We start from the raw sequence: 22,349 nt of genomic DNA, 5'->3' as shown, positions 1-22,349 counted from the left end.
AATCCAAGTTTCTAACTAACCTTTCTAACTTTATTTTATTTTTTAAAATTATTTTCAGTTGAAGTAGAACTTTACAGAATCTATTGTATTGACTCCAACAATCAAAATGACTATATTCTGCAGAAGTATCAAAATAAATACATGGTTTCATTTTAAGTTTGATAGAAAATCATGGTAAAATGACTCCTGATGGTAGGAAAATTTGGTTCCGAATGATGACTATAACAGGGGCAGTGTTGTCTGCAGATGGAAGTATGACACATCTTGCTAGAGAATATACTTGAAAGACCTTAGAATAAAGGTCCTGGCTTCTGTCCTCAGTATCATTATGTGCATGAGGATCAAAACAGTCAGGGCTAGATACATCACAGTAAAGCTTTTTAGAATCTGGTAAGAAGGCCTTGGTGTTTAATGGAGTTGAGAATCCCAGCTTCACTTGGGAAAAACTGTGTCTACTCAGGAAAATAAAATAGCATCAATATATCCTCCCTACCCATATGCTCCCAAACTGCCACAATGAAAAGAGAATGTTATTTTTAGATTAGGAACCCACCTTTATTCTGTTTCATAAAATCTTTATTTACACAATGTAACAAGAATAGGATTAGAAAAATAAAGACATGCTGCTCATTCTTATCTTCAAGCCAAAACATGAAATATATATGAGATCTCTATTTTGGACATTGATTTAAGTATTTGCATATTTGTCCAAGGTATTGAAAGCCCTCCAGGAGACATTCTTAAAAGATAATGACTTTTGGATAAGAAAATATGTTTGCTTTCTTTAATGGGCCTGAAGGAAAGTATGGGCATATTAAGACCTAAGAAATCTATGTATAATAATTTAAAACCCAATAAACTTATGAAAACAAGAGCTTATACAGTGATTTTTATCTATATTCTGTGGAGAAATGATTACAAATTTATCTAGAAATTCATAAGTAAATTAAGTGATTTAAGGATGGTTACTTCTTTAATAAAGTCAAGCAATAGAATTTATCTACATCTTTTCTCTTGAAATTATATCACATGTTGATTTTATTGTTTTGTCTGTGTTACTTTTAAAAAAGATCTTCATCTCTGTTTCAGTGAATAAAGTTTTTTGAAAACTTATTCAGGCTTAATAAAATGGTTGTAATGTTGAAATCAAACTGGGTATCTTCTCACCAAAGTTAGAAATACTACAGAAATCTATCAGAATTCAAAATAACAATGAAGATAATAATTTACCATAATTTAGGAAATGGTTTTAAGATCGAGGTCATTCAAGAATATGCATATTTAAATTATACAATAACATTATCCATTCTTAATCACACAGTGAAAGTAAGATATCACTCCAGTTGTGGGTGCATTTTTGTTACAATAGGTCCATAATTATGCTATTGCAGACAGTAAAATAGAACCCTATTCTTTGTATAGAGAGTTCTGTTATGCTTTGAATGAGTTTACAAGGTACAAGGTGTGAGATGCCTAACATCTCCTCAAGGTTTGTTTTTGTTTATATGTAATCATTTATAAAGGTGCTATCATTTTCTAATTTTTACTGCTATTATTTTATTATAAACATTTCTCAATAGGAAATTATTTTTTATGAACAACAATTTCTATGTGTTGTGTATCTTGTGTGTGTGTGTGTGTTGTGTATCTTTTTTTTTTTTTAAAGATTTTATTTATTTGACAGAGAGAGAGATAGCGAGAGCAGGAGCACAAGCGGGGGAGTGGGAGAGGGAGAAGCAGGCTTCCCGTGGAGCAGGGAGCCCGATGTGGGACTCGATCCCAGGACCCTGGGATCATGACCTGAGCCGAAGGCAGACGCTTAACGACTGAGCCACCCAGGCGCCTGTGTGTTGTGTATCTTAATAACACTTTCCCCTGGACTAAATTTGTGGCTCACTTAAAAATGTATACAAAGCGGGGATGGTTTGCGAATTACATTAGCAGATTATCATTGTGCTAGATTGGCTCATGAAGTTTGTTAAAAGAGTAAATTCTGGTTTCAACGGTTTTTGAAGGCATGGAGATGTTTTATGGGTTAGATTTATTATACTTGAGAATATAAATGTACAGTAAGCAAGGCATAAATGAAGAAAAAATGAAATATTTTCCAAATATCCTCTTTTTATTTGTATTTTTTGATATTTTGTAATTCTTAAAAAGTAAAATAAATTAACAACTTTTTCCACAATGACATTTTCTTTTATTTAGCTAAGAGATCTTTTCCTAAACACAGGACAAATAACTTCATGAGATAGGCAAAATATGAAAAGTAAATGCTAATTAGAATAACTTCTTTGTTATCACTAGGTTTTTATTAGCTAAAAGGACCATCCTACAATCAGTTTTCAGATGACTTATTTTATTTTTTCACATCTTAAAAAAATAGATAAATTATATATTTTCTGTCATTGGTTCACATTACTTAATTACTAAATATCTGCTGGACATGAATTGGTGAACTTAGGCAAATTAATATAATATTAGAAATAATTTGGTTCTTATATTTTGTGCTACATTTGCATATTCTTCATCCTTTCTATATATTCTTCAATTTCTGATTAATGCCAGGAGAGGCATCTTATATTTACTGATGTCGCAGAATGCTAAGATAAGTGAGCACTGAAGAATAATATATGTATTTAAAACTTTCGGGCGCCAGGGTGGCTCAGATGGTTAAGCATCTGCCTTCTGCTCAGGTCATGATCCCAGACTCCTGGGATTGAGTCCCACATTGGGCTCCCTGCTCAGCGGGGAGCCTGCTTCTCCCTCTGCCTCTCTCTCTCTCTCTGTCTCTTATGAATAAATAAATAAAATCTTTAAAAAAAACTTTCAATATTGGAGGTGTGTTCTTTTTAAAGAAACATCACACAAAATGGGGAAAAGTGTCAACCAACACAACAAAAATTCATTGGAAATTCTGACAATGAAATAAAATATTATTGTTAGCAGAGGGCAAAACTGTTCCAATTGATTTTAAACAAAGTGTAAAGTACATTTTCAAAAGGAGACTTTGGGGTGATATTTACATTTAGCTCATCATTCACTTAAATAGAAAATGAAAGTGAAGAAGTGAAATGGTTGTAATAGGCTGTAATATATAAGAAGATTTATGAGAAATTTCATGTTTTCAACAGGGAATCAAATATTTTCTATAATTATTTTGACTCAGATGTTCTGAAAAATGATAGAGTATTCATTAGAAATATATCTGTTTGGGGGCACCTGGGGGCTCAGTTGTTAATCATCTGCCTTCGGCTCAGGTCGTGATCCCAGGGTGCTGGGTTCAAGCCCCGCATCGGGCTCCTTGCTCCACCGGAAGCCTGCTTCTCCCTCTCCCACTCCCCCTGCTTGTGTTCCTGTTCTCGCTATCTCTCTCTCTGTCAAATAAATAAAATCTTTAAAAATAATTGAATTTGGAGTCAGTCAACCAGTAACCACTATTTTGTACAATATTTACTAATATATTTGTTTCAACACAAAATAATACTGCCTCATTTTATTATTTTAATGCCTGCACTCATCACTGTTCAATTAGATGTTGTAATTGTGTATCTATATAGGCATGATATGAAGGTTGATCTCAAAAGAAATGATACAGGAAAAGCAGATCTTAAGAAACCTTACATGAAATTAATCCACACCTTGTAAATGTTTCCTATATGTGCTCTTATGTAATAGACAAGTTGTTTTAGATTTTGTTTGTAGCATAGTTTTTGTCTACTTTAAATACTATATAGATTTAAGTATCTAGCATATTCAAAGCTGCTGTGATAATATAAAGCTTTGTGTGTTGTGTATAATTACTATTTTTTAATTTTTTTATTGTTATGTTAATCACCATACGTTACATCATTAGTTTTTGATGTAGTGTTCCATGATTCATTGTTTGCGTATAACACCCAGTGTTCCATGCAGAACGTGCCTTTTTAAAGAGAACTATTGAGCAATTATTTCTTCATGTATTATGTTTGTTCCTACATTATTTCTGTGGTTTTATGTGGTATTTGAAATAGACATAAAATTCTAAGTTAGTCATAAACTTTTATTTTTATTGCACATGCAATATACCTTCATTGTAAAAAATAAAGAAAATTGTAGATGTATTTATGTGAAGAATTATTTAATTATTTGTTTTTATTTGAAGCTATATTAGTAAGTTTTTCTTTATAACAGTAATTTTGTTTAAAAGTTTCTATAACTTTTGGAAGTGTTGCACTTTAAAATTACAAAATTATTTTCTTCTTTTTATATTATAAACTATACATGCAGGATTTTTTTTTACATATAGTGGTAATTCACTGATTTATTGCATATATTATTTATTTCTATAGATGAATTATTGGACAAATTGATGTAATAGTATAGTTTGATTAGTTAAAAGTGTAATACAGAGGCATACTATATATTACCACCACAAGACTAACCTCCATTCACTGAAAATACCAAGTTTGATGAAAAAAAAATTTTTTTTAAGATTTATATATTTTAGATAAAGAGAGCACAGGGGAGAGGAGCAGAGAGAGAGGGAGAGAGAGTCTGAAGCCGACTCCACGCTGAGAGTGGAGCCCAGTGCAAGGCTTGATCTCGTGAGCCCTGAGATCACAACCTGAGCTGAAATCAAGAGTCAGACAATTAACCAACAGTGCCACCCAGGTCCCACCCCCCAAAAAAGTTTAAAATTAAAAAGAATGCCATTTAAATTTCTGCCAAAAGTTCCTTTAGAACAACCAAGTTAGGGGCGCCTGGGTGGCTCATTGTTAAGTGTCTGCCTTCGGCTCAGGTCATGATCCCAGCGTCCTGGAATCGAGTCCCGCATCAGATTCCCTGCTCAGCAGGAAGCCTACTTCTTCCTCTCCCACTCCCCCTGCTTGTGTTCCCTATCTCACTGTCTCTCTTTCTGTCAAATAAATAAAAAATCTTTAAAAAAAAGAACAACCAAGTTATTTAATCATTTCTAGGAATTATAATCAACTTTTACCTTTTCCATATTCTAGCTAATCTCAATCCAAATTGCTTTAAACTGTCTCTTTTTTAAGTGATTAAGTATATTGGATTATCCACATATACAGATACTATTCATGTAGGAGTAAAATTTTTTTGTCAAGTAAAAAAAATCACATTGCATTAGGTTTCAGGTAGTCAAAATGATGTAATAGTGAAAAAGAAGTATTTCAATGGACATTCTAGAGACATTTGCACTTTTCCCCCTGTTCTGGAGTATTAAATTTATTAATTATTTGTTGACATACTTCATAGAAATGCTATTCTTTTGACATACAGTTAATAAGAAGGACTTCCACTTTTTTGTCTTAATACTTGAAAAACATGAGACAACAAAACAATGCTTTCATTAGATAAACTATTAGAAAAATATTTATGTAATACTACTTTTACTCTATTTCATGGTAGTCAGAAGTAAATGAATATGCAACTCTGGTCAAAAATATCATTTTTCACAGTCCATAAAATGAACTTTAAAATGTATTTACTTGTTTTATTACATATCAGTTCGAAACACTGACACCTTACACAAAAAATATTTCCAGTAATTGAAGCACAAATAGCTGTTCAGTGTCACAACCTTGAAGTAATTAAGAATTTAAAAATAAAATCTGACCAGCTCTTTAGGTATGTAAACACAGACCTAGTGTCATATTTATTTTCTTAAGGGTATTATTTATTTTAGAGAGAGGGAGAGAGCACACGAACAAGGCAAGGAGCAAAGGGAGAGGGAGATAATCTCCAGGAGAATCCACACTGAGCACAGAGCTCAACGTGGGGCTGGTCCCACAACTCTGAGACCATGACAGCCAAAACCAAGAGTTGGATGCTTAACCTACTGAGTCAACCAGGCGACTCTAGTCCCATATTTAAAGTGGGGGAAATAAACACAGAAAACTAGAATTTCATGGACTCTGGAAAATTAACTTCTGAGTTCCTTAATTAGAGATTATGTTTCATTATTGATTTTATTCTTTTGATCACACCATTCAAAATTATGTATTGGGTGTGTTTTGCAGAAAACTGTATATATTATTTATACTGTTCAGAATGCATAATATTTTTTTTCACACAAATACAGTTATTCAAGAGGAGGTGCAGGGTTCTCTTCCAGCTAGGTATCGTGGCTTTGAAAATGTACCAAAACATCTGGATGTAAAATAGAGTTTAAACATGGGGAACTTTTGTCTACCTGGCAAATTTGTTTGAATTCATAAAGACAAAGACTTTACCTAATACTACAGAAAAAACATAATTGTTTCATTTTACATAGAAACAAATAATTTGACATGATATATAATTATCATTATATGAATTAAGAGTGACTGATAACATTTAACAACAAAGTTCCACATGGAACTACAATTCAACTTTACATGTATAAATTTTAGATATCTATGGAGCTATGCACACATTTATTTCAAAAGTCACATGATTTATAGAAATGAGGAATGTAAAATTGACTTTTAAGTGTGATAATTGAAAGATAGACACATCAAAGTCTGGAAATTAATATACTTAATTGTGTGTTTAGAGGAAAATTTATTTTAATTTGATTTTTAAGTTATTCCAATATAGTGGGATTAAAATGGGTTAATATATAATAAACACAGATATGTTGGCATTTATGTGTATACATTTATGTGTTATTTTGTTTTATTTAAATTTAAGTTAGTTAATTTATAGTGTATTATTAATTTCAGGGTAGAATTTAGTGACTCATCAGTTGGATATAAGGCCCAAGTGTCCTCTTTAATGCCAATCACACAATCATCCCATCCCCCAACCCACCTCCTGTCCAGCAACGATCAGGTTGTGCTCTATAGTTAAGAGTCTCTCATGGTTTCTCTCCCTCTTTAATTTTGACCTATTTTATTTTTCCCTCCCTTCTCCTATGCTCATCAGTTGTGTTTCTTAAATTCCACATATGAGTGAAATCATATTGTATTTGTCTTACTCTGACTTATTTAACTTAGCATGATGCACTCTAGTTCAATCCACATGGTAGCCAATGGAAAGATTTAATTCTTTTTGATGGCTGAGTTATATTCAATTGTATATAAATACCACTCTTCTTTATCCATTCATCCATTGATGGACATCTGGGCTCTTTCCATAGTTTGACTATTGTGGACATTGCTGCATTAAGGTGCATGTGCCCCTTCAAATCACTATGTTTGTATCCTTTGGATAAATACCTAGTAGTGCAATTGCTGAGTCACAGGGCAGTTCTATTTTTAACTTTTGGAGGAACCTCCATACTGTTTTCCAGAGTGGCTGTACCAGTTTGCATTCCCACCAACAGTATAAGAAGGTTCCCCTTTCTCCACATCTTCACCAACATTTGAGTTGTTCATTTTAGCCATTCTGACTGGTAAGAGATGGTATCTCATTGTGATTTTGATTTGTATTTCCCTGATGCCAGGTGATGTTGAGCATTTTTTCATGTGTCTGTTAGTCGTTTCTAATGTCTCCTTTTAGCAAATATCTGTTCATGTATTCTACCCATTGCTTGACTGGGTTTTTTTGATTTTGTTTTGTTTTGTTTTGGTGTTGAGTTTAAGTTCTTTATAGATTTTGGATACCAGCCCTACAGCCAATATATCCTTTGCAAATATCTTCTCCTATTCGGTGGGTTGCTTTTTAGTTTTGTTGATTGTTTCCTTTGCTGTGCAAAAGGTTTTTATCCTGATGAGGTCTCAATAGTTCATTTTTGTTTTTGTTTCCCTTGCCTCTGGAGACATGTCTAGCAAGAAATTGCTGTGGCCGAGGTCAGAGTTTGCTGTCTGTGTTCTGCTCTAGGACTTCGATGGATTCCTGTCTCACATTTAGGTCTTTCATCCATTTTGAGTTTATTTTTGTGTATGGTGTAAGAAAGTGGTCCAGTTCCATTCTTCTTCAGGTGGCTCTTCAATTTTCCCAACACCATTTGTTGAAGAGACAGTCTTTTTTCCATTGGATATTCTTTCCTACTTGTCAAAAATTAGTTGACCATAGAGTTGAGAGTCAAGTTCTGGGTTCTGTATTCTGTTCCGTTGATCTATGTGTCTGTTTTTGTGCCAAGACCATACTCTCTTGATGATTACAGCTTTGTAATATAGTTTGAAGTTTGGAATTGTGATGCCTTCAGCTTTGCTTTTTTCTTTTTCCATGTTACTTTGGCTATTCTGGGTCTTTTCTGGTTCCATGCAAATTTTAGGACTGTTTGTTCCAGCTCTGTGAAAAATGCTGGTGGTGTTTTGAAAGGGATTGCATTAAATGTGTAGATAGCTTTGGGTAGTATAGACATTAAACAGTATTTTTTCTTCCAATCCACGAGCACAGAGTATTCTTCCATTTCTTTGTGTCTTCTTCAATTTCTTTCATAAGTGTTCTATAGTTTTCAGAGTATGGATCTTTTAACCTCATTGGTTAGGATTATTCCTAGATATCTTATGGGTTTTGGTGCAATTATAAATAGGATCGATTCAGTGATTTCTCTTTCTGCTGCTTTGTTGTTGGTGTATAGAAATGTAACAGACTTCTGTGTGTTGTTTTATATTCTATGACTGTATCAGTTCTAGCAATTTTTTGATGGACTCTTTTGAGTGTTCTATACAGAGCATCAAGTCATCTGCAAAGAGTGAAAATTTGACTTCTTTGACAATTTGGGTGCCTTATATTTCTTTTTGTTGTCTGATTGCCAAGACTAGGATTTCCAGTACTACATTGAACAACAGTGGTGAGAATTGTTATCCCTGTCATGTTCCTGACCTTAGGGGAAAAGCTCTCAGTTTTTCCCCATTGAGGATGGTATTTGCTGTGGGTCTTTTATATATGGCCTTTATGATGTTGAAGCATGTTCCTTATATCTCTAATTTATTGAGGGTTTTATCAAGTAAGGACGTGTTTTTTTGTCAAATGCTTTTTCTGAATCTTTTGAGATGATCATATGGTTCTTGTTCTTTTTTTATTAATGTAGTGTATCACATTGATTGGTTTGCAGATGTTGAACCACCCCTGCAGCCCGAGAAAAATCCCACTTGGTTGGGTGAATAATTCTTTTACTGTGCTTATTGGATCTGACTAGCTGGTATCTTCTTTAGAATTTTTGCATCCATGTTCATCAGGGATATTGGTCTCTAATTTTTCTTTTTAGTGTGGTCTTTGGTTTGGGAATCAAGATAATGCTGGCCTCATAGAATGAGTTTGCAAATTTTCCATTCATTTTTATTTTTTGAAACAGTTGCAAAAGAATAGGTATTAATTATTCTTTACTTTTTATTTATTTTTTTATTTTTTAATTTTGTTATATTATTTATGTTAGTCACAATACAATACATCATTAGTTTTTGATGTATTGGTTCACGATTCATTGTTTTCGTATACAACCCAGTGCTTCATGCAGTATGTGCCCTCCTTAATGCCCATCACCAGGCTAACCCATTCCCTCACCCTCTCCCCTCTAAAACCCTCAGTTTGTTTCTCAGAGTCCATAGTCTGTCATAGGTCACCTTTCCCTCCAATTTCACTCCCTTCATTTTCACTTCCTTCTCCTAATATCCTCCATGCTATTCCGTATGTTCCACAAATAAGTGAAACCATATGAAAATTCTCTTTCTCTGCTTGACTTATTTCATTTAGCATAATCTCCTCCAGTCTCATCCATGTTGGTATAAAAGTTGAGTATTCATCCTTTATGATGGTTGAGTAATATTCCATTGTATATATGGACCACATCTTTATCCATTCATCTGTTGAAAGGCATCTTGCCTCTTTCCACAGTTTGGCTATTGCGGACATTGCTGCTATGGACATTGGGTGCATATGGCCCTTCTTTTCACTATATCTGTGTCTTTGGTGTAAATACCCAGGAGTGCAATTCCTGGGTCATAGGATAGCTCTATTTTTAATTTTTTGAGGCATATCCACACTGTTTTCCAAAGTGGCTGTACCAACTTGCATTCCTACCAACAGTGTAAGAGGGTTCGCCTTTTTCCACAACTTTACAACATTTGTTGTTTCTTGCCTTGTCAATTTTTGCCATTCTAACTGGTGTAAGGTGGTATCTCAATGTGGTTTTCATTTTAAATTCCCTGATGGCTAATGATGCTGAACATTTTTTTCATGTGTCTGTTAGCCATTTGTATGTCTTCTTCAGAGAAGTGTCTGTTTATCTCTTCTGCCCATTTTTTTGACTTGATTATTTGTTCTTTGGGTGTTGAGTTTGAGAAGTTCTTTATAGATCTTGGATACCAGCCCTTTCTCTGTGGTGTCATTTGCAAATATCTTCTCCCAATCTGTGGGTTACCTCTTTATTTTGTTGACTGTTTCCTTTGCTGTGCAGAAGCTTTTTATCTTGATGAAGTCCCAAAACTTCATTTTTGCTTTTGTTTCACTAGCCTTTGGATGTATCTTGAAAGAAGTTGCTGTGGCTGATGTCAAAGAGGTTATTGCCTATGTTCTCCTCTAGGATTTTGATGGATTCCTGTCCCCCATTGAGGTCCTTCATCCATTTTGAGTTTATCGTTGTGTATGGTGTTAGAGAATGGTCTAGTTTCATTCTTCTGTATATAGCTGTCCAATCTTATCAGCACCATTTATTGAAGAGACTGTCTTTTTTCCACTGCATATTTTTTCCTGCTTTGTCAAAGATTACTTGAACAAAGAGATGAGGGTCCATATCTGGACACTCTGTACTGTTGCATTGGTCTATGTCTGTTTTTGTGCCAGTACCATGCTGTCTTGGTGATCACTGCTTTGTAATATAGCTTAAAATCAGGCAACATGATGCCCCCAGCTTTGTTTTGATTTTTCAACATTTCCTTGGTGATTCAGGGTCTTTTCTGATTCCATACAAATTTTGGGATTGTTTGTTCCAGCACTTTGAAAAATGTCATTGGAATTTTGATCGGAATAGCATTGAAGGTATAGATTGCTCTGGGGAGCATAGACATTTTAACAATGTTTATTCTTCCAATCCATGAACATGGAATGTTTTTCGATCTTTTTGTGTCTTCTTCAATTTCTTTCATGAGTGTTTTGTAGTTCCTAGAGTATAGATCCTTTACGTCTTTGGTTAGGACTATTCTGAGGTATCTTATGGTTTTTGGTGCTATTGTAAATGGAATCGTTTCTCTAATTTCTCTTTTTACTGTTCCATCGTTAGTGCATAAGAAAGCAACTGATTTCTGTGCATTGATTTTGTATCCTGCCACATTACTGAATTGCTGTATGAGTTTTAGTAATTTGGAAGTGGAGTCTTTTGGGTTTTCCACATAAAGTATCATGTCATCTGCAAAGAGAGAGAGTTTGACTTCTTCTTTGCCAATTTGAATATATTTTATTTCTTTTTGTTCTCTGACTGCTGTTGCTAGGACTTCTAGTACTATGTTGAACAACAGTGGCGAGAGTGGGCATCCTTGTCGTGTTCCTGATCTTAAGGGAAAGGCTCTCAGCTTTTCCCCATTGAGGATGATATTCACTGTGGGTTTTTCATAGATGGATTTTATGAAATTGAAGAACGTTCCCTCTATTCTTATACTCTGAAGAGTTTTAATCAGGAAAGGAGGCTGTATTTTGTCAAATGTTTTTTTGGCATCAATTGAGAGGACCGTATGATTCTTTTCTCTCCTCTTTTAATGTGTTCTACCACATTGATTGATTTGAAAATATTGAAGCACCCTTGCATCCCGGGGATAAATCCCATTTGGTCATTGTGGATGATCCTTTTAATGTACTGTTGGATCCTATTAGCTAGGACTTTGTTGAGAATTTTGAAATCCATACTCATCAGGAATATCAGTCTGAAATTTTCCTTTTTGATGGGGTCTTTACCTGGTTTGGGGATTAAGGTAATGCTTGCCTCATAGAATGAGTCTGGAAGCTTTCCTTCTGTTTCTATTTTTTGAAACAGCTTCAGGAGAATAGGTATTATTTCTACTTGAAATGTTTGTTAGAATTCCCCAGGGAATCCATCAGGCCCTGGACTCTTGTTTTTTGGGAGGTTTTTGATCACTGCTTCAATCTCGTTACTGGTTATTGGCCTATTCAGGTTGTCAATTTCTTCCTGTGAGTTTATAGGGCATTATAGGTTATAGGTTTCCAGGAAGGCATCCATTTCTTCCAGGTTGCTCAATTTATTGGCATATAGCTGTTGATAATTTCTAATAATTGTTTCTATTTCCTTGGTGTTAGTCGTGATCTCTCCCCTTTCATTCATAATTTTATTAATTTAGGTCCTTTCTCTTTTGGATAAGTCTGGCCAGTGGTTTATTGCTCTTATTAATTCTTTCAAGAGCCAGCTTCTAGTTTCACTGATCTCATCTATTGTGTTTCTGGTTTCTAATTCATTGATCTCTGCTCTAATCTTAATTATTTCTCTTCTAATGTGTGGCTTAGGCATCGTTTGTTGCTTTTTCTCTAGTTCTTTAAGGTGTAAAGATAGTTGGTGAATTGGGGATTTTTCTATTTTTTTGAGTGAGGCTTGGATGGCCATGTATTTCCCCCTTAGGACTGCCTTTTCAGTATCCCATAGGTTTTGTTCTGATGTGTTTTCCTTCTCATTGGTTTCCATGAATTGTTTAAGTTCTTCTTTCATTTCCTGGTTGATCCAAACATTCTTGAGCAGAGTGGTCTTTAGTTTCCAAGGGTTTGAATTTCTCCCAAGTATTTTCTTGTGATTGAATTCCCGTTTTAAAACATTATGGTTTGAGAGGATGCAGGGAATAATGTCAATCTTTTCGTATTGGTTGAGACCTGATTTGTGACCCAGTATGTGGTCTATTCTGGAGAAAGTTCCATGTGCCCTCGAGAAAAATGAATATTCTGTTGTTTAAGGTTGGAATGTTCTGTATATGTCTATGAGGTCCATCTGGTCCAGGGTGTCATTCAAAGCTCTTGTTTCTTTGTTGATTTTCTGCTTAGATGATCTGTCTATTGCTGAGAGTGGAATATTGAGGTCTCCTACAATTAGCGTATTGTTATCAATATGACTTTTTATTTTGGTTAACAGTTGGCTTACGTAGATGTTTGCTCCCATGTTGGGGACATAGATATTTACAATTGTTAGATCTTCTTGTTGGATAGACCCTTTAAGAATGATATAGTGTCCTGGGGCGCCTGGGTGGCTCACTTGGTTAAGCAACTGCCTTCAGCTCAGATCATGATCCTGGAGTCCCAGGATCAAGTCCCGCATTGGACTCCCTGCTCAGCAGGGAGTCTGCTTCTCCCTCTGACCCTCCCCCCTCTCGTGCTCCCTCTCTCTGTCTCATTCTCTCTCTCAAATAAATAAATAAAATCTTTAAAAAAAAAAGAATGATATAGTGTCCTTCTGTGTCTCTAGCTACAGTCTTTAGTTTAAAATCTAATTTGTCTGATATAAGAATTGCTACCCAAGCTTTCTTTTGAGGTCCATTGGCATGGAAGATGGATCTCCATCCCTTCACTTTCAGTCTGGATGTATCTTTAAGTTCAAAATGAATCTCTTGTAGACAGTGTATAGATGGGTCTTATCTTTTTACCCAACCTACAACCCTGTGCCTTTTTATGGGAGTGTTTAGGCCATTCACGTTGAGAGTGATTATGGAAAGATATGAATTTATTGTCATCCTGTTGCCTGTGAAGACCTTGTTTTTATAGATTGTCCCTGTAAATTTCTGTTGTATGTCACTCTTGGGGTCTTTCTCCTTTTATAGACCCCCCCGTAATATTTCTTGCAGGGCTGGCTTAGTGGTCACATATTCTTTCAGATTCTGCCAGTCTTGGAAGCTCTGCGTCTCTCCATCCATTCTACATGACAGCCTTACCGGATAAAGTATTCTTGGCCTCATGTTCTTCTCATTTAGTACCCTGAATATGCCTTGCCAGGCCTTTCTGGCTTGCCAGGTCTCTGTGGATAGGTCTGACATTATTCTGATGTTCTTCCCTCTGTACTCAAGGAATCTCTCCCCGCTAACTGCCCTCAAGATGGTTTCCTTGGTTCTAAGATTTGCGAGTTTTACTATTACATGCTGGGGTGTTGGCCTGTTTTCCTTGATCTTGGGAGGGGTCCTCTCTGCCTCTAGGACACGAATGTTTGTTTCGTTCCCCAGATTAGGGAAAGTCTCTAGTATGACTTGCTCAAATATATCTTCTAGTCCTCTCTCTCTCTCTCCACCCCCTCAGCGATCCCAATAATTTTGACATTGGAACGTTTCATGGTGTCACTTATATCTCTGATTCTATTTTCATGGATTTTGAGTTGTTTTTTCCTGGTCTCCTCTTTTTCCTTCTTGTCTATTAATTTGTCTTCTAGGTCACTAATTCGTTTTTCGGCTTCACGTACCCTAGCTGTTAGTTATCTAGATTAATTAGATCTCATTGATAGCATTTTTAAGTTCTGCCAGTTCAGCTTTCATTTCTGCCCTTAGAGACTCTATGTTGCCATTAATTGATTTCTCCCTTCTAGCTATTGTCTTCACAATTGCTACCCTGAATTCCATCTCTGACATCTTGGTTATATCTGTATCCATTTGTAAATCTGTGGCATAAGTCATAGTCTCTGAGTCTTTCCTCTTTTGGGGGTTCCTTCTCCTTGTCATTCTGTTGAGGGTTGGTTGAAGGAATGTATAGAGTCCAAATTATTGACCACAACCCAAGGAAGATGCTCCTATTTTATAGGGACCTTAGGGTTGCTGGCCTTTTGTTTTCCCAGCCTGTCGTCTTGGGGAGGGGCCTGCTGCACTGTTACTCAGGCAACCCTGTTTGGGCGGGGTTGCCCTGCCCCTGTGGCAGGGGATGGCCTCAGTGAAAACCGGTTTTTGGGGGCTTTTGTTCTCTGGTGGCTTTCCCTGGCAGCTTTCCATGTCTCTTCTGAGAGTCAGAGCAGAAGAGTTCTTTTCCAACCCTCTTCCTCAGAGCAGAGAGATTGCAGTCTGTTCTTCAGGGAGCTCTCCAGGCTGCACTATCACCGTTTCTGTCTGTGCTGGTATAAACTGCAGCGTCCTGGGTTGTGTGCCCCTCAGCAGTGCTCCCAGTCCTTGCCTCCAGGTCAGGGCATGTCTCTGCCCTTTGTGCTTCTAAAACTGCCAGCCTCCCCCAGTTCGCATGCGTGCCCCCTCCGCTCTAGGTTTCTGTCCGGGCAGCTACCCTAAAGTCCTTTCCCCATCTAACAGTCTGCAAGTCTGTGCCCCGTCCCCCGCGCGGGAGGCTATCGCTCACCAGTGGTGTAGGATCCCGAAGACTCAGCTCCCTCTCCTTTCCGTTTATCTTTGGATATGTGCTCGGGGAATCACGGTTCCCTGCTTTGTACCTCAAAACCAAACACCTGTGATATTCTGTTTGTAACGATCCAGATCTATCTTCTTACATCTCAGGCTGATTTTGTGGGTGTTCAAAGTGGTCTGGTAGATATCCAGCTCAATTCCTGGGACCAGTTGGAATTGGGTCCCCTACTCCTCTGCCATATTTTCCCTATCTCTATTAATTCTTCTTTATATGGTTGGTAGAATTCCCCTGGGAAGCCATCTGGTCCTGGACACCTCTTTGTTGGGAGATTTTTGATTACTGATTCAAAATCTTTATTGGTTATGTGTCTGTTCAGGTTTCTATTTCTTTCTTCCTGTTTCATTTTTGGTACTTTATATGTTTTTAGGTATTTATCCATTTCTTCTAGATTTCCTAATTTGTTGGCATATAATTGTTCATAATAACCTCTTATAATTGTATTTCTTTGGTTTTGGTTGTGATCTCTCCTCTTTCATTCATGATTTTGTTTGGGTCCTTTCTCTGTTTTTTTGTTTTTGTTTTTTTTTTTGTAAACCTTGCTAAGGGTTTATCAGTCTTGTTAATTCCTTCAAATAGCCAGCTCCTAGTTCAAATGATCCATTCCGGGTTTTTTTATATTTCTATTTTATGGATTTCTGATCTAATGCTTATTTTTCTTCTGCTCATTTAGGCTTTCTTTGTTGTTCTTTTTACAGGTCCTTTATATATATGGTTAGGTTTTGTATTTGAGACTTTTCTTGCTCCCTGAGGAAGACTCATACTGCTATATACTTCTCTCTTAAGACAAACTTTGCTGCATCCCAAAGGTTCTCAAATGTCATGTTTTCATTTTCATTTGCTTCCATATAATTTTTAAAATTTTTCTTTGATTTCCTTATTGACCCATTCATTCTTTAGTAGGATGTTCTTTAACCTCCATGTCTTTGTGGTCTTTTCAAATTTTTCTTGTGGTTGACTTCAGGATTCATAGTATTATAGTCTGAAAATATGCATCACACGATCTCAATCTTTTTGTACCAGTTGAGGCCTGATTTGTGACCCAGGATGGGATTGATTCTGGAGAATGTTCACGTGAACTCGAAAAGAATATGTATTCTGCTGCTTTAGGATGAAATGCTCTGAATATATCTGTTAAGTCCATCTGATCCACTGTTTCTTTCAAAACTCTCATTTCCTTGTTGATCTTTTGCTTAGATGATCTGTCTATTGCTATGAGTGGGGTGTTAAAGTCCCCTATTATTATTGTATTATTATCAATAAGTTTCTTTAAGTTTGTTACTAATTAATTTGTATATTTTTCTGCTCCCAAGTTAGGGACATAAATGTTTACAATTGTTAGATCTTCTTGTTAGATAGACCCCTTTATTATCACATAGTGTCCTTCTTCATCTCTTATAACAGTCTTTATAAAATCTAGTTTGTCTGATATAAGGATGGCTACTCCAGCTTTTTTTTGATGTCCATTAGCATGATAAATGGTTCTCCACCCCCTCACTTTCAATCTGGAGAATGACTTTATGTCTAAAATGAGTCTCTTGTAGGCAACATATTGATGGATCTGTTTTTTTTTTTTTTATGCATTTTGATTCCCTATGTCTTTTGATTGGAGCATTTAGTCCATTTATATTCAAAGTAATTATTAAAAAATATGAATTTAATGCCACTCTATTAGTCTGTATAAATTCACTGTTCCTGTAGATTGTCTTTGTTCCTTTCTGGTCTTTGTTACTTTTGGTCTCTCTTAACTGCTCAAGGGGTTCCCTTTATTATTTCTTCTGGGGCTGATTTAGTGCTCCTGAACTACTTTAGTTTTTGTTTATTTTGGAAACTATATCTCCTTCTATTCTGAATGCAGCCTTGCTGGATAAAGTATTCTTGGATGCATATTTTTCCCATTTAGCATTTTGAATACATCATGCCCGTCTTTTCTGGCCTGCCTGGTCTCTGTGACCAGGTGTGCTGCCAGCTTTTTGTGTCTATTCTTGTAGGTTAAGGACTTTTTCTACCAAGCTACTTTCAGGATTCTCTCTTTATCTTTGTATTTTACAAGTTTTACTGTAATATATCATGGTGTTGACCTGTTTTTGTTGATTTTGAGGGGGTTCTCTGTGCCTCTTGGACTTGAATGTCTGTTTCCTTCTCCAAATTAGGGACGTTCTCAGCCACAATTTGTTCAAATAAACCTGCCCCTCTTATACTCTCTTCTTCTCTGGGACTCCTATTACATGGATATTATTTTGCTTTATGGACTCATTTAGTCCCTAAATCTGCCCTCCGTGATCTAATAGTTTTCTTTTCTTTTCAGTTTCATTACTTTCATAATTTTATCTTCTATATCACTTATCCTCTCCTCTGCTTCCTCAATACTCACAGTGATTTTATCCTGTTTTGCATCTCAGTTATAGCATTTTTTTCAACCTGAGTAGTTTTTAGATCTTTTATCTCTGCAGCAAAGGTTTCTCTGCTGTCTTCTATGCTTTTTTTCAAGCCCAGCTAATAGTCTCGTACCTGTTGATCTAGATTCTTGTTTAAATATATTGCTTATATTTGCTTTGAGCAAGTCCCTGACTGTGATATCTTCCTGACCTTTCTTTTGGGGAGCATTGCTCCATCTTGTTGTTTTGGATAAGTTTCTATGTTTTGTGTGTTATGAAAGCTTGTTATCTTTCCTGAACCTCAGAGTAATGCTATATTAAAAAGAAGTCATCCACTGTTCAGGCCTGGCACTTCTGGAGGTGTTTCTGGTGTGTGCTGCATGCACTTTTTTATTGTGTTTTAGCTGCTTTTTCCCACTGGTCCATCCTCTACAAAGTTCCTCCTTGTTTGTCATGGGGAGTGTTCAGATATTTAATTAGGTATGCTTTGATTTGTTTGTTAAGATAATCCTCACATCTGCCACAATCTCTCCCTCCAACTGTACAGATTGTTTTCTTAATCCACAGATTGTATTCCTTGTTGTTCAAAATAGTTCAATGGTGATCTAGCTGTGTTCGAGGGATGAGGTGAGCTAAAGTCCCTCTACTTCTCCCCCATCTTAACTTCTACTCCCGTATACATTTATGTTTGTCAAATTTCTAATAGAAAAAGAAAGGTGATAACTTCCACCTAAAGACAACTTGTTCAATGATTATAAATCTATATTTACAAATGCCATTCTCTCTCTTTAAACTCTTATGTCTCACTTCCAAACTATAATCATCCTTTGTCCCTTGTATTATGCTACACATCACCTTTTATTTAATAAATCTTCTGTGTATTCTGAATACATACTCATGTGTTTTTTATTTTTAATAAAATTGTTTTGCCTGTAATATATCTGCCATATTTCCCTTCATAAAATGTCCCTCTTTTCTGAATGACCACAAATTCAGTAACAATACATTATACATTAAAAATTTAAATTGGAGACCCAGAATAAAGATGGCAGCAAAATAGGAGGACATTAGCCTTGCCTCATCCCATAGGTACAACTATATAACTATTAAATCATGCTAAATACCCCAGAAATTGAGCTGAGGGTGTGCAGAACAAAGTCCACAACTAAAGGTAGAGAAGAGACCACATCAAAGAAGGTAAAAAGTGCTGAGATGTGGCTTGGGAGTGAAATGGATCCTGGTCATTGTGGTGGGGAGGGAGCCCCAGTGGCAGAAAAAGGCAAGAGACAGACTAGCATACAGGGGATTGCACATGGGGAAGATGAATTTCCATAGTAATTGGCTTGGAAAGTGAGAGGGGGCAGAATTTTATTCCTTCTTGCAACCACTGGATCTTAAGCCTGACATTTTAAAGGTCAGCAGGCTGGACTCCAATAGAGCCCAGCAGGCATTGGGTCTGCTCTTGGAGAGAAGGCAGGGCAAACAGCCCAGGCACGTACAGCATAGAAACAGTGACCTGAAGATTGCTGGGGGCACACAGTGGGGAGCTTATTTGCTCATTTCAGAATGCATCCCAGACAGGCAACATTCATATTGAGACCTCTCTGGGAACAAAGGAATTGATAGGCACCATTTCAATCCCCTTCCCCTTGGCATAAGCACAAGACCACCTGCAGCAGACAGCTCAGTACTGATACTTTCTACCTAACTTGCTTACACCAAGTACCCCCATGCTCTTGGTGGAACTACCATTCCCAGTCATACTTGCCTCAGTCCTAGGGAAGTGGGCTCCTTTCCCCAGAAGACCTGCTCAATACCCCTACCAACAGCTTATCTCCTGAGCCAGGAGTTTTGCAGAGCCACAGTTACAGCAACAGTCATGGCAGGTCTCATTTCCCAAGTAGACCAGTCACTACATTCAGGCCAGGGTCCAAACACCGCCCACAACAGACAAAGACAGCCTCTACAGATGATCGGCATGAAAGATACAGCAGTCAAGACACAACAGCAGAGCACATGCAGCACACATTGGAGATATGCCCTTAAGTGTCAGGCCAGGGCAACAGGAAGCACTACATGGCAGGACACTATAGGACTTCTTCTCCATAAGGCCATTACCCACAAGAACAGGAGACATCTAATACACAGACAGGCACAGAGACTTAAAAAAAATGAGAAGATAGAGAAATTTGTCACAAATGAGAGAACAGGACAAAGCCATGGGCAGAGAGCTAAAAGAAATAGATATAAGTAGCCTGACTGATTGAGTATTTAAAGCAATGGTCATAAGGATATTCACTGGACTTCAGAACAGAGGAGAGGATATCAGTGAGACCCTTAACATAGAGATAAATAAGAACCAATCAGAGATGAAGAAAGCAATAAACAAGATTAGCAACTCACTTGATGAAATGAATAGCAGAATGGAAGAAGCAGAGGAAAAAACTTAATGACTTAGAAGACAGAATAATGGAAAGTAATCAAGCTGAACAAAAGAGAAAAATAATTATGCAAAATGAGAAGAGACTTAAGAAACTCAGTTACTCCATCAAACATAACATTCATATTATAGAAGTCCCAGAAGAAGATGACGGTGGGGGGGGGGGGCAGAGAATTTATGGGAAGAAATAACAGCTGAAAACTTCCTTAATGTGGGGAAGGAAACATATCCAAATTCGGAAGGCACAGAGAAACCCCAACAAAATCAACAAAAATAGATCCATACCAAGAAAAATTGTAATTAAATCAGCAAAATGTAGTGATAAAGAAAATAATTTGAAAGCAACAAGACAAAAGAAGACAGTAACATAAAAGGAAAACCCCAGTAAGGCTAGCTGGAGATTTCTCGACAGAAACTTGTCAAACGAGAAGGGAGTGGCATCATATATTCAAAGTGCTGAATGGGAAAAATATGCAGCCAAGAATACTCTATCCAGTGTGCTATCATTCAGAATATAAAGAGCCATCATTTCCCAGACAAAGAAATCTAAAGGAGTTCATGAGCATTAAACCACCCCCACAAGAAATATTAAGGGGACTCTTTGAGTGGAAAGGAGACCAAATGTGATAGTAAGAAAGTAAGAAACACAAAAACAGTAAAAATGAATATTTATGTAAGAAATCATCCAGGAACTCACCAACATAAGGGATATAATATATGACACCATATATGTAAAACATGTGGAGAAGAGGAGTAAAAAATCGGTTCAAACTTAAATGACCATCAACTTAATATAGACTGCTATATTCAGAAAAGGGTATAAATAAACCTAATAAATATGCAAAGAATAAAGAGATAGAAATCCATATCAATTACTAAAGAAAACCAGCAAACAATGAAAGAGAGAAAGACAAGAAAAGATGAGAGAAAATCTACAGAAACAACCACAAAACAAGTAATAAAATGACAATAAATACATATCTGTCAATAATTACTATCAAGGTAGGGCACCTGGGTGGCTCAGATGGTTGAGCGTCTGCCTTCGGCTCAGGTCATGATCCCAGAGTCCTGGGATCGAGTCCTGCATCAGGCTCTCTGCTCCTTGGGAGCCTGCTTCTCCCTCTGCCTCTCTCTCTCTCTCTGTCTCTCATGAATAAATAAATAAAAATCTTTAAAAAAAAAATTACTATCAAGGTAAATGGACTAAATGCTCTAATGAAAAGACAAAGGGTGACAGAATGGAGAAAATCAAACAAACAAACAAAAAACACAAGATTGATCTATATGCTGTCTACATGATCTTCATTTTACATCTAAAGACACTTGCAAATTGAACATGAGGGGGTGGAGAAACATCTATCATGCAAATGGATGTCAAACAAAAGCTGGAGTAGCAATAATTATTTTGGACAAACTAGACTTTAAAACAAAGTGTTTAACAAGAAACAAAGTAGGACAATATATAATAATAAAGGGAAAAATCCAACAAGAAGATATAACAATTGTAAATATTTATGTAACCTACATAGGAGCACCCAAATACATAAAAGAATTAATACTAAACATAAAGGAACTAACTGATAATAGTACGATAATAGTAGGGGACTTTAACAGCCCACTAACATCAATGGACAGATCATCTATACAGAAAATCAACAAGAAAACAATGACTTTGAATGACACACTGGAAGAGATGGATTTAACAGAAATGTTCAGAGCATTCCATCCAAAAACAGCAGAATACACATTCTTTTCAAATGCACACAAAATATTCCCCAAAATAAGTCACATATTAGTTCACAAGACAGGCTGCAACAAATTCAAGAAGATCAAAGTCATACCATGCATCTTTCTGAGCACAGTGTTATAAAACTAGAAGTCAACCACAAGAAAAAATATGGAAAGACCACAAATAATTGGAAGTTAAATAATATGCTATTACACAATGGATGGGTCAACCAGGAAATAAAAACAGAAATAAAAAGTACATGGAAACAAATGAAAATGAAAACACAATGTTGTAAAACCTTTGAGATGCAGCAAAAACAGTTCTAAGAGGGAAGCTTATAGCAATACAGGCCTACCTTAAGAAGCAAGAAAACTCTCAAATAAATGACCTAATGTGACATCTACAGAAGCTAGAAAAAGAACAACAACAAAAAAACATAAAACCAGCAGATGAAAGGAAATACTGAAGATTAGAGCAGAAATAAATGATATGCTAAAAATAATAGAACAGATCAATGAAACCAGGAGTTGATTCTTTCAAAACTCAATAAAATTGATAA

At 36.2% G+C, this 22,349-nt stretch overlaps 1 protein-coding gene and 1 long non-coding RNA gene across 10 annotated transcripts in view; both read left to right on the top strand.

Moving 5' to 3' along the window:
• Window positions 1-22,349, top strand: part of PCDH11X (protocadherin 11 X-linked) — a 606,781-nt gene that overhangs the window by 222,379 nt on the left and 362,053 nt on the right. The gene's annotated exons all lie outside the window — the stretch shown is intronic.
• Window positions 2-3,211, top strand: LOC145717812 (uncharacterized). Its single transcript, XR_014141259.1, has 2 exons — window positions 2-1,635; window positions 1,832-3,211. It is a non-coding gene; the product is annotated as an uncharacterized LOC145717812 (long non-coding RNA).

Source organism: Leptonychotes weddellii, chromosome X (genome assembly GCF_054177405.1).
Source record: "Leptonychotes weddellii isolate Sample4059 chromosome X, ASM5417740v2, whole genome shotgun sequence".
In the NCBI taxonomy this organism is placed as follows: domain Eukaryota; kingdom Metazoa; phylum Chordata; class Mammalia; order Carnivora; family Phocidae; genus Leptonychotes; species Leptonychotes weddellii.
The sequence above is the reverse complement of the archived record's forward strand: the minus strand, read 5'-3'. Positions and strand labels throughout refer to the sequence as shown.